This window comes from Rana temporaria, chromosome 1, assembly GCF_905171775.1.
Source record: "Rana temporaria chromosome 1, aRanTem1.1, whole genome shotgun sequence".
In the NCBI taxonomy this organism is placed as follows: Eukaryota; Metazoa; Chordata; class Amphibia; order Anura; family Ranidae; genus Rana; species Rana temporaria.
In genome coordinates, this window is record NC_053489.1 from 689,693,950 (window position 1) to 689,708,231 (window position 14,282).

The following is a 14,282-nucleotide window of genomic DNA, read 5'->3' on the forward strand; positions in this document are numbered from 1 at the left end:
TGGTGATTGGTGCAATACTCATCCAATAGGAGGAAGCTGAGGACAGGAAACATGACTGATTTATTTATAAAGCTGCAGGTTCCGGGGCTGTCATCTTCATCCTAAACCTCACGTCACTACCTAGTGTGTCACTGACCAGGAACAAGCATGCAGGAGGTCAGATTGTTCAGCCTTCACTGGCTGCATGCTTGTTCTGGGTCAGTGACACACTACATAGTGTAGAAACCGGGGGGGGGGGCGGCCCTGGAGGCACGCCAATAAAATGTATCTATAGGTAAAATATTTTTTTCCTGGCTTTATATGGAGTGGGGCAAGATCAACACCCCTGTCCTGTTTTTCTGCTATCTGGGGCTCCATTAGAGAGATTTCCCCTCACTTCCTGTCCTGGTGACAACGTTCTACCAGAGGGGAACTCTGCAACAACAACACAGACAGATATAAAAATCATTTTCTTTATTAGAGTAGGGGAAGGGTGAGAACCCCTGTCAGATTTTTATTTCTGTCTGTGTCCCTGTTGTAGATTTTCCTTCATTTCCTGTCTGATACAACGTTGTCCCCAGGGCAGGAAGTGAGGAGAAATCTCTCTAATGGAGCCCTGGGTAGCAGTAAAGACATGACAGGGGTTATAATCCTCCCCCACTCCATCCCAATCTAGAACAATAGGATTTGTCTAGACACACACTTTAATATCCACAATGATAATTCCTACATTTCTGTCCTCACAGGTTCCTTTACATGACCAATCCATGGATCTGTGATTGCTACACCGCCTCCCTGTGATTGGCTGTGATGATTGTCACTATGAATACAGCCAGTGCTAGTCTTGTTCTTATTGGTTATGATGTAGAGGGGGCGGGGATTGTGGACAGGTGATGGGGGGTATACAGTCTCAGTAGGTGGAAATCCTTGGCTCTGTATATGGGACTATTGATCAATGATTGGATATAGATAGAATGATGGGAGGGATTGGACTACAATGACTACAATCACCATTAACCCTTTCAGTCCTGGCACCTCTATGATCCTTATGGAGCCGAGCAATCGTTCCATTTCCTCTATGGCCCTATTCATCTGATAAAGAGAAATAATTCTCATATGATTTGCTAATGATGAAATCACATGACTAAGTGCTTATATGCTAATGTGAGGTTCTTTCTATAATAACAGGTTCTCTGTCTAGAATGACTTTACAGAAAGATGTTATTAGAGGAAATTGTTGTTCTCCGGATCCTTGGAAGGTCTTGTTAGGGAACATAGAGACAGTTGGTCTCCTTCTTCTACAAGGAGGGATTTGGGAGTCTGGAGGAGGGACAAGCTGATAAGGTGTTCAGAGATAACAGAAATGAATGTCTCTTGTGATGAATGGTGTGCTGCTTGTACAAATTCTTCAGTGAATGATTCCATCTGTAAAATGTTGATGTTTGGGATGGTCCTCCATGACAACTGTCCAGGATTGGCCAATTATGGCTCAGGGGGTTAAGTACACACCCCACACTATATAAGGCCGCCTGCATGTCGGCCTTCTGTAGTGTGTTCCGGCGGAGACAGAGATAGAGAGAGAGTTATGTCTCATGTGTCATTTCATTTACTTTGAGCAGGCAGTGGATTCAGTTAGCTGCTGTGTATTTAGTATATATATTGTGACAGAAGCCACTGTCACTGTGTGTTTTGGAAGGGACGGTGGGCGGGCCTCTTAGCCACAGATTATGGCCCAGAAGAGACTGGAGATCTGGGGACGAGCTGGCACTGAGATAATGTAATGCTACATCCCTTCTTACCCACCCCCCCTTGTTGCTGTGTCTAATTGTGTTGGTTCATAACACATAGACAATGGTCTGGACTGGAGACGTCTCTCCGCAGGGGTGTTTGTTGAGAGGCTGCCTGCTTACCATTTTCCCTTTATGTTTATCTGTAGACTGTTTCGTTCCCATTGGTTCTTCCTTGTCCCCTAACCCCCTCCCCTCTATGACAAAGCTAAGGGGAGTGTCCCTAACTGTGTGTAAAACTGTATGTCTTGGAATTTAATAAACAGTTTATGCTCTGCATGTTTAACCCTCAACACCTGTGTGGATTGTCTCGTGATTGAGGGGTTAAGGGCTGGTTATGGCGAATCTGCAGGCTGCGGGTGCATTTGGAGGACAGGAGACACAGGTCTGGCGGATGTGCCCACCTGGGGTATGCGAGATCCGTCACATATATGCATCCCGGTTTTATATATATATATATACACTGTATCCAGTTTAGCTAGATCTCACTGCAGACCGTTCCTGGTGTACTGTTTCTAAAATACACTTTCAGGCAGGCAGGTGATTCAGTGATCTGCAGTGCATAAAATATATACTGTCTCCTACGTATATATATATATCCACTGCATTCTAGTCTAGCCAAGCCTATACCTGACTGCAGGCCATTCCTGGTGTGCGTATTAAAATACACTTTCAGGCAGGCAGGCCAGTCAGGTGATTCAGTGATCTGCAGTGCATAACATATATATATACAGTCTCCTATGTATATATATATATATATATATATATATATCCACTGCATACACTCTAACCAAGTCTATATCTGACTGCTGGCCATTCCTGGTGTACTTTTTCTAGTAAACTTAAGGCAGTGTTTTGCTAGTCTAATTTTACAGTATGTCCGGAAGGCCACCAAGGAGAGGCAGACGCTCACAGGCCACTAAAAGAGGGCAAGCAGGCTCTGTGTCCAGGGCCGCTGATAGGCCAGTACAGCTGGCCCAGTTGTACCGGCAGCCTCGACATAACCAATTAATGTTTTTTTAAAAAAAAAAAAAAACCTCCACAGCCCTGACCGCTAGTCAAACGCCGTCGTACCCCCCCCCCCCCCCCTGCTTTCTACGTTTTTTTTTTAATCGCCGCTCAGTACCTGCCTGCTTGCTCTGTTTGTATGCGGCAGCAGGTAGGGACTATTTCCTCTGTTTCGGGCGCGGAAGAGTATCTCTTCTCTCTCCCGCGCCCGCTCCTCTGCTCTGCTCAGTCTGCTCTGCAGAATCAAGTCCCGGCCAGCTTGTCCTTCCCTGGCGCCGCGGAGTGATTCTTCTCCCTCCGCGGCGCCAGGGAAGAGAGTGAGAGAAGGAAAAGCACCACTGGCAGTGAAGAAAGGAAAAAAAAAATTTTGTGACACTCCGGGCAGCGAATCCAGGAATCCAGGGAGGCAGACAGCACAGCAGCCAGCGCTACTACTACAGTCTATCTACAGTGAAGGAGGAAGTGACTCTGTCCTGGGGCCAGGATAACAGGTATGAATGTACTTGTTTGGGGGGGGGGGGGGGTCAAGATCTACTGTCTGCAGGCTCACTCTAATTATTATTTCAGGCCTGGCTACCCCACTGTAGTTGAAAGTACTGAGTAGTGGTAGCATTTAAAGTGGAGGTTCACCCAAAAAATAAATTTTTAACATTACATTCAGCCGAGTTGTCCTAATGACAATCGGCTGTTTTTTTTCTCGTACATACCGTATTTTACCAGCGCGTCACGAGTTGCCAAAAGAAGCCGAACGTCGGTGCGCAGGCGCCGTATAGAGCCGCACCGATGTTCGGCTTCTTTCGGCAACTCATGATGCGCTGTATGCGACGGTCGGAAGCCTGTCAATCAGATAGGAACGCCCAGTCCCGCAGAAGACATACCCGGAAGCGGCGGTGAAATACGGTATGTACAAAAAAAAAAAAAAAACAGACGATTGTCATTAGGACAACTCGGCTGAATGTAATGTTAAAAATTTATTTTTGGGTGAACCCCCGCTTTAAGGAAAATGTTTCACTGCAAATACATACCTCCCAACCGTCCCGCAATTCCAAGTGTGTCCCGGGGTCCCGCGGACTAGACTAGAGTCCCAGAAAACAGGGCCCCAGGCGCAACCTTTAGGGGGACGACATTCCGTGCCTCCTCCTAATTTTCATTTTCTGTGTCCCTGATCTCACCCGCCATGTTTGGTGTCCGGTGCCCTGTGATTGGGCGTATGGGGGTCATGTGCGGCGTGGGGCTGGCCTGTCTGGGATCGTCTAGAAGTCCCGCCTCCGCACATGACCGCTATACGCCCAATCACAGCGCGACGGGAAATACGGACCATGGTGGCGGGAGACAATCAGAGTGTGAGCCGCAAGAGCTGCGGTCTTCCCCTCCGCCTGTCTCTCTGCTCTGTGTCCCTCGGCGGCAGAGGGGCAGGGCAACTCGGTTCTAAGAGATGGGAGCATGGATGATGGAGGTGCAGTCTTACACCATGGAGCGGGCTGCAGGTGGATGGCGCAGGCGGGGAGTCGGGACAGAGGTAAGGAGGACGGGTTTGAACCGAGCTGTGGGGAGGGGGGTGTGAGTAGTGCAGGAAGTAGGACGCTTACTGTAGGAGTCAGGGGGGTCAGCGTCTCTGTCAGGTGGGGGTCAGCGTCTCTGTCAGGTGGGGGTCAGCGTCTGTGTCAGGTGGGGTGCAACATCTGTGTCAGGTGGGGGTCAGCGTCTGTGTCAGGTGGGGGTCAGCGTCTGTGTCAGGTGGGGGTCAGCGTCTGTGTCAGGTGGGGGTCAGCGTCTGTGTCAGGTGGGGGTCAGCGTCTGTGTCAGGTGGGGGTCAGCGTCTGTGTCAGGTGGGGGTCAGCGTCTGTGTCAGGTGGGGGTCAGCGTAATGTGAGTAGTGCAGAAAGTAGGAGTCAGGTGGATCAGTGTGTGTGTCAGGGGGTCAGATAGATCCCATGTGTTCAAAACATGGAAAGAGTGCAGCGCTATGTGGTTAAAATCATGTGTGAAATAAATTTTATACCTTGAAATGTAAACAAATGATATGTGAAAAATGTATTAAAAGGAAAACTAATACAGAGTCCAAAAAGAACATAACATAGTCTGTGAAGAGTTAATTTCAAAGGCACACTACACAGACCACACTGTGGAATCTAGGAGCCAGCTAAAAAAGTTAGAAGACAGAAAACGCGCCCCGTCCCACCAAGCTCGCGCACAGAAGCGAACACATACGTGAGCAGCGCCCGCATATGAAAGCGGTGTTAAAACCACACATGTGAGGTATCGCCGCGATCGTTAGAGCGAGAGCAATAATTCTAGCACTGGACCTCCTCTGTAACTCAAAACATGCAACCTGTAGATTTTTTTAGACCTTGCCTACGGAGATTTTAAAGGGTAAACGTTTGTTGCCATTCCACGAGCGGGTGCAATTTTTAAGCGTGACATGTGGGGTCAAAATTTACTTGGCGTAACATTATCTTTCACAATATAAATAAAATCACTGCCATCTCCTTCCCTCTAATTAGAACCCCCCAAACATTATATATATTTTTTACTCTAACACCCTAGAGAATAAAATAGCAGTTGTTGCAATACTTTGTCACACAGTATATGCGCAGCGGTCTTACAAGCGACTTTTTTGGGAAAAAATACACTTATTTTTTTACTTAAAAAATAAGACAACAGTAAAGTTAGCCCGATTTTATTTATATTGTGAAAGATAATGTTACGCCAAGTAAATTTTGACCCCACATGTCACGCTTAAAAAATGCTTCCTTGTGTTTTTACTGTTGTCTTATTTTTTAAGTAAAAAAATAAGTGTATTTTTTCCCAAAAAAGTCGCTTGTAAGACCGCTGCGCATATACTGTGTGACAAAGTATTGCAACAACTGCTATTTTATTCTCTAGGGTGTTAGAGTAAAAAATATATATAATGTTTGGGGGGTTCTAATTAGAGGGAAGGAGATGGCAGTGAAAACACAAGGAAGCTCTATTAGCATTGCTAGTTTTATGTCATACCAATGGCCACCACAAGATGGCGCCAGATCACAGAAGGAAGCATAGGCCTGCAGAAGGCCGCAAAGCCGCGGTCTCAATGGCTGGCGCGGCCTGACACAATCGCACATCAGGGGAGGTAGGGGGCACACGGAGACACAGGATGGGGTATCCTGTGCCTCCGTGCGCCCCCGACGCGCGATCGTGTCGGGCTGCGCCGGCTGGTAATTGAGGCCGCAGGTTTGCGGCTTTCTGCAGGCCTATGCTTCTTTCCCCAGGCGCCAGGTCACTAATTCTAGTCGCAATTGCGACCTGGCGCCCAGCTTTCGTTGACCCCTGCTTTAACTGCAGTATATTTACTGCCGCAGGGTGACACACACGTGCAGGCTGGATCACATTTGCGTCATCCATCCTGTTCTGGGTTAGGGACGCACATGAATGCGCCTGCTGCACTGGTTAGTGTATGAGGCTTGAGTTCCTACCACCACTGTTTGTGCTACACAGCATTCCATAGAAGTGCCTATAGCAGACCACTGTGTGTCCCACTCCTAGCTTCTGTAGCCTCCTGGGATCTGTGATGGTTTTATATGAATAAATAAAAGCTCATCAAAAGCTGATCATTGTAAGCACCCTCTCAGTGGTAAATGGTTTGTCATTTCTGTAAACTGATACGTCTGCATTAGAGCTTGTTCTTTTGAAAGACAAAAGACTTAACAGCTAGATCACCATATGAAAATAAATGAAAGAGAGGCTTAAAAAAAAAAACTAATGCAGATAGCACATCTAAGAATTGGTAAGCTGCAATATAATAAAGGTTTGTTTTTGGGTTAAATACTGCTTTAAACATATTTGCTGATTTATAGAAAATAAAATGGTTTACTTTGCTTACAAATAATGCATCATTGCACTACAGCAGTATTACACCTTGTTCATAGTAGTGGCTTGGGGGAGGTGGTAAAACCACGTTGTTAAACCATGCTTTTTAATGCCCTCCAACCCCTCCCCCTTTAGATGCAGAAGCAGTGGCCAGCGTCTACATATGTAGCAGCCATGGCAGGAATTATACCTCGTTTTGCGTCTAACGAGCACAACCACTGGCAGAACACTGTCCATTCAATTGAATTTGAATGCTGTTCAACCATCCTGCAGTGCACCCGGTTGCAGCAAGGCAAAGTGGTGGAGGGTGAGGGGGCACTATGCGTGCCACATTTCTATTCTACCCAAAGGTGTCCCAGGTCTATTTCAATCTATATAGTGTATATTAATAAAACAATTGTCTGTGCGCCGCTAAAGTGTTTGGGTTTGGCTTGAAGAAAAAGTGGCAACCCTAGTGGTGTGGCATTGAGGGGATTCAAATTTCAAATTTCTGTGAATTGCCTCAGAAAAGCAATCTGAGTAAGGATCTATTTTTGAAGGAGCTCCTGGTGTGAACAAGCCCATAGAGTGTTGTCACAAGTTAAAGTGACACTAAACTGTAGTTCTATTCAAGTATGTATTCTTAACTTAAAGTCCCGTCTTCCTCTTACAGCAAAAGTGGATAGGAGAGCTTCGGGAGCTCGCAGAGGACGTTACAAAGAGGCAAAAAACCACAGTAAGAAACAATTTCAGGAAAAATAGATTACAGGCCCATTAAGTAGTGGATATGTATGCTTTTTATTTTGAGCGACCGTGAGTGTTTTTGAGCTGATAGTATCTTAAGACACTGGGCTCCATTCCTGAAACAATATCTACCGCTTTAAGAGCAGTGGTAAAAAATCAATTTCAATTTTTTTTACCATTCTGCAAAAATTGTTAGTAAAACATGGCCTGCGTTATTCCATTCAAATATGCGGTACAAGAAGTCCCCGAGTTACGAACATCCGACTTGCGAACAACTCCTGCTTGCGAACGGGAGGCTGCGTGGCCACTTTTCGGCGGCGGGCACATTCGAATGAACCTTTTTGACTGCGAGCACATTCAACGGAATCTTTTCAATGGCGGGCACATTCGACGGAACATCGGAAAACAACGTATCTGCTGTTCTGCGCATTCGCGGCCACTTTTCAATGGCGGGCACATTCGACGGAACATCGGAAAACAACGTATCTGCTGTTCTGCGCATTCGCGGCCACTTTTCAATGGCGGGCACATTCGACGGAACATCGGAAAACAACGTATCTGCTGTTCTGCGCATTCGCGGCCACTTTTTGATGGCGGGCCCATTCGACGGAACTTCAAAAAACAACGTATCTGCTGTTCTGCGCATGCTTTTCCGACTTACGAACATATTTGACTTAAAAACAAACCTACAGTCCCTAGCCAGTTTGGAACTTGGGGACGGACTGCCTGTATTTATCTCATGAAACCAATTGCTATTTTATTATTGCATGCAATTTTTAGGAAAATGTGTCGTCGCCCAATACCGCATGCAATATGCTTTAGTGAATGGAGCCCATGATCACATTGAGGTGGAGTGAGTGATAAGCGCCTTTGGGCAATCTTACTTAGATATGACCCAAATTTGGGATTCTGGCTGCGTTTGTTCAGAACAAGAATCCTATCTCCCTGTTTCAGGTCAATCCAAAAATGTATCCACACAAGTCTGGATTTCTGAAGCGCAAGGAGAGGAAAGAGCGAGAGGAAGAACAAGAAAAAATAAAGAAGAAAAATCTAATATTTCACTATTTTAAGAAGCCAGAAACTACCCAGGAACCTAATGTTGAACAAGGAGAATCCTCAGAACTAGATATGGATGTTAGGTCAGACACAATTGAGGGCCATTCTCAACATTGTGAGCTGCTCACTATATCTGAAGATTTGCAAGAAGAGGGTATGGCTGCCTTTGAAATTCAAAACTGCTCCACTGAGAGTGTTTTACCTGAGGAAAGTGTGTCCTCATGCACCCAGTCTGATGCAAGTATAGAAGATACCTCCTCCATTGCATATCCCTTTGAAATTTTAAAGCGATTTAGAAACTTCATGCAGCTCCTCTTTTGCCTCAAGTTCTACAGGTCCTGTTACTATGGATTTGTGCAAAGTCGATTGGAAAGATCCAGCACTGTGGCCAGAAAATCTTCAAGACAAAGAAAGAAATCAAATTGTGCTTTCTGGATTGATGACTGAAGAGGATCTGAAAAAAATGGCATATCGTATGACTTTGGACAGCGATGGACGTTCATTTTCGGAGTATCTTTTGCATGCAAAATCCTCAAATGGACGTGAGAAGATTTTAAGAGACTGGCTTCGATGGAGTGATTCCAAACATGTTTTATACTGCATCACTTGCAGAGCTTTTTCTACAAATTATTACCATAGAAAGGATGGGAGTATACTATGTAGGAGCGAAGGCTTTGACCCTTCCAAAAACACATGGCATCGACTTTATACACGATTGCCAGAGCATGAACGTTCTGCTCAACACCGAAAGTACTACCTAAGTTGGCGAGCTTTACAGAGGTCCATAGGCGGACAAGGTGTGGACTTTGAGATGCAAAGAAAATTGACAAGAGAAGCAGAAAAGTTTGCAGCTCTGTTGGAAAGGCTTCTTAACCACTTGACAACTGGGCACTTAAACACCCTTAATAACCAGACCAATTTTCAGCTTTCGGTGCTCTCACGTTTTGAATGACAATAACTCAGTCATACAACACTGTAACCAAATGAAATTTTTGTCCTTTTTTTCCCACAAATAGAGCTTTCTTTTGGTGGTATTTGATCACCTCTGCGTTTTTTTTTTTTTCCCGCTATTAATGAAAAAAGAACGAAAATTTTGTAAAAAAATGAATTTTTCTTCATTTCTATCATATCATTTTGTAAAAAAGTAATTTTCCTCATACATTTGGCCTAAAATGCATACTGCTACATATTTTTGGTAAAAAAAAAAAAAAAATTGGGATATTATTTAGTCTGGGTGAAAGTTATAGGGTCTACAAGCTTTGGTACCAATTTCTGAAAATTGAACAATTTGATCACACCTGAAGTACTGACAGCTTCTCTCATTTCTTGAGACCCTAACAAGCCAATAAAGTACAAATACCCCCCAAATGACCCCTTTTTGGAAAGTAGACATTCCAAGGTAGTTAGTAAGAGTCATAGTTAGTTTTTTGAAGTTGCCATTTTTTCCCACAATTCTTTGCAAAATTAAGATTTTTTTTTTTTTTTTTTTTTTCATACCAATATTGTCATTATAACAGGTTATTTCTCTCACATGGCATGTATATTCCACAAATGACACCCCAAAATATATTCTGCTGCTCCTCCTGAGTATGGCGATACCACATGTGTGAGACTTTTACACAGCGTGGCCACATACAGAGGCCCAACACCGAAGTAGCAACTTCAAGCATTCTAGGAGCATAAATTACACATCTAATCTCTCAACCACCTATTACACTTTTGAAGGCCCTGGAGCACCAGGACAATGGAAACGCCCACAAAGTGACCCCATTTTGGAAAGCTAACACCCCAACGTATAATCTATGAGGCATAATGAGTCTTTTGAACAGTTCATTTTTTTGCAGATGTTTTTGGAAAATGTGGAAAAAAAATGAAAACGCATTTTTTTTACACAAAGTTGTCCATTTATAGGATATTTCCAACACATAGCATGTACATAGCAAAAATTACACCCCAAAATATATTCTGCTGCTCCTCCTGAGTATGGCGATACCACATGTGTGAGACTTTTACACAGCGTGGCCACATACAGAGGCCCAACACCGAAGTAGCAACTTCAAGCATTCTAGGAGCATAAATTACACATCTAATCTCTCAACCACCTATTACACTTTTGAAGGCCCTGGAGCACCAGGACAATGGAAACGCCCACAAAGTGACCCCATTTTGGAAAGCTAACACCCCAACGTATAATCTATGAGGCATAATGAGTCTTTTGAACAGTTTATTTTTTTGCAGATGTTTTTGGAAAATGTGGAAAAAAAATTAAAACGCATTTTTTTTACACAAAGTTGTCCATTTATAGGATATTTCCAACACATAGCATGTACATAGCAAAAATTACACCCCAAAATGTATTCTGCTGCTCCTCCTGAGTATGGCGATACCACATGTGTGAGACTTTTACACAGCGTGGCCACATACAGAGGCCCAACACCGAAGTAGCAACTTCAAGCGTTCTAGGAGCATAAATTACACATCTAATCTCTCAACCACCTATTACACTTTTGAAGGCCCTGGAGCACCAGGACAATGGAAACGCCCACAAAGTGACCCCATTTTGGAAAGCTAACACCCCAACGTATAATCTATGAGGCATAATGAGTCTTTTGAACAGTTCATTTTTTTGCAGATGTTTTTGGAAAATGTGGAAAAAAAATGAAAACGCATTTTTTTTACACAAAGTTGTCCATTTATAGGATATTTCCAACACATAGCATGTACATAGCAAAAATTACACCCCAAAATATATTCTGCTGCTCCTCCTGAGTATGGCGATACCACATGTGTGAGACTTTTACACAGCGTGGCCACATACAGAGGCCCAACACCGAAGTAGCAACTTCAAGCATTCTAGGAGCATAAATTACACATCTAATCTCTCAACCACCTATTACACTTTTGAAGGCCCTGGAGCACCAGGACAATGGAAACGCCCACAAAGTGACCCCATTTTGGAAAGCTAACACCCCAACGTATAATCTATGAGGCATAATGAGTCTTTTGAACAGTTCATTTTTTTGCAGATGTTTTTGGAAAATGTGGAAAAAAAATGAAAACGCATTTTTTTTACACAAAGTTGTCCATTTATAGGATATTTCCAACACATAGCATGTACATAGCAAAAATTACACCCCAAAATATATTCTGCTGCTCCTCCTGAGTATGGCGATACCACATGTGTGAGACTTTTACACAGCCTGGCCACATAGAGACCCAACATCCAAGAAGCACCATCAGGTGTTGTAGGGACACAAATTACACATCCAATTTCCTTACAATCTATCACATTTTTGAAAGCCCTTCATATTTCTAACACAGCATGTACATACCAAGAATTACACCCTAAAATACATTCTGCTGAGTAATGGGTACAAAAAAAAAGGATTACCTGTGTTTTTAGTAGTGCAATTGTCCACAGGAGGAGAGCCCTGATCCAGGCAGCAGGCAGGGACGTGGTCAGCGACAATGAATGGAATTGTCCAGGCAGCAATATTGTTCATAGTCGGTACATAGCCAGCAGTGCCAAAATATTGGTCCTGGTAGTAAGGCCAGGAAAGAATGGGGACAGGGGTAGAGGCTTCTCCCACCCAAATCTCTTTGAAGCCTCCGGGCAACCAGACCCTAATCTGGGAATGAGAAAACTAAAAAATTAGTTTTTTCATCCAGAAAAACAATTCTGGAGCCCCTCACATGTGTGAGACTCCTGTGTTCCCACTAGCATAGCAGGGTAAAAGATCAATCCAAGGGGCAGGCAAAAAACGTGGTCAAACAGTCCAGGGTCAATTCCAGAGCAGGCAGATGTAGGTACAGTTTAGGGTTAGGCAAAAGAGTGGTCGTATAACAAGCCAGGGTCAGTTCCAGAGAAAGCAGAGGTATTTTTAGCATTAGGCAAAATCGTGGTCGTATAAAACAGTCCAGGGTCGGTAACGGAGAAGGCAGAGGTAGGTACAGTGCAGTGGCATAAGGGGTGTGGAGGAAAATGACAGGGAATTTGAATTTTGTTTACCTAATAATTTTCAATAGTGTGGTAACGGCGGAAACATGCACCTAAACAGAGGCCTGGTTGGGAGGGACAATCGGGACAATAAACTGTTGTGTCTCTTCTGACTCCTCCTCTGGCGCACACCCGACATTTCTTCTGACGGGCTGCACCTGTTCGACGGGGGGGGATTTTGTCAGGAAAGTGCCGTTCGTGAAGTCTGCTCACGCAATCAGTGCGAAGAATGTCTGGTGGCATTTCAGGGAACAAAAGGGCGGTGATAACGTCTTCTTGGTAGAGTAGATATGGAACGGGATTCTGTGTTGCTTTTTTGTAGATAACATAAGAGTTATAGAAGGCCAAACTGAAAAAGTAAATGGACACTTTTTTATACCAGTGACGGGATTTTCGGGAGGGAAGATAGGGTTCAATCATCTGGTCATTGAAGTCTACGCCACCCATAAATAAATTGTAGTCGTAGACACAAGATGGTTTCTGCACTGGGCCGCTTCTTTTGGGGACTTCCACGTAGGTGTCATTGTGGATGGTGGTGAGCATGTGGACATCTCGTCTGTCCCTCCACTTGACAGCCAATAGCTCCTGGTTCCGTAAAGACGTCGTCTCTCCTCGTCTCAGCTTCTGATTCACCAATTTTTGGGGGAAGCCCTTTCTGTTTATTCTCACTGTGCCACATGCTGGGGTGTCTCTCCGGTAAAGATTTCTAAACAGGGGCAAGCTAGTATAAAAATTGTCCACGTAAAGGTGGTATCCTTTTCCAAGTAGTGGATAGATGAGCTCCCAGACGACTTTTCCACTTGTTCCGATGTATTCGGGGCATTCGGGGGGATGTAGTTGGGAGTCCTTCCCTTCGTAAACAATGAAGGAGTAGATGTACCCCGTGTCTCGGTCACACAGTTTGTACATCTTCACCCCATATCGGGCCCTTTTGCTTGGGATGAATTGTTTAAAGCCCAGCCTGCCGTGGAATTTTACAAGGGACTCATCTATTGATATATTTTGTTGAGGGGTATATAACTGGGGGAATTTTTCAGAAAAAAAATTTAGAAGTGGCCGAATTTTAAATAATTTGTCAAAAGCAGGGTCATTTCGGGGAGGGCACTGGGTGTTGTCATTATAGTGGAGGAACCGTAGAATCATGAAGTATCGGGATCTGGGCATACGGGATGAGAAGACGGGCATGTGGTGGATGGCTTTGGTAGACCAATAGGCGTACCCTTTGTTTTTTTTTGAGAGACCCATATTGAAGGTCAGGCCTAAGAATATTTTAAACTCCTCTACGGTCAGGTCTCTCCAATGAAAGGGGCGGGCATAGCTGGAATCGGGGTTGCTTAGAATAAATTGCTGAGCGTAGAGATTGCACTGGGCCACAATAGATGACAATAATTCGTCTGTAAAAACTAAATGAAAAAAATCAATCGTGTCAAAATTATCGGTGTTCACCTGTACACCTGGTTGGGCGGTGAAAGGGGGGATACTTGATGCTCCAGAATTCGAAGGCAGCCACAGGGGGTTTTGAAGGCCATAGGGAAGGCTGGCATGGCCCCTATCCCTTTGGGGCAGAGAGGACACCCTACTGGTGCCTGACCTTTGTTGCACTGCTTGCGGGGTGGACGGCACTGCTTGCGGGGTGGACGGCACTGCTTGCGGGGTGGACGGCACTGCTTGCGGGGTGGACGGCACTGCTTGCGAGGTGGACGGCACTGCTCGCGAGGTGGACGGCACTGCTTGCGAGGTGGACGGCACTGCACTAGTAGTAGGCTGCTCCACGCCAGAACGCCTTCTTTTAACGGGCACAGGTTCCTCCTCTGAATCAGTATCAGACCCGCTTCCTGTTACGGGCTCATAGGCCGAATCGGAATCGGACAGAGACTCCTCAC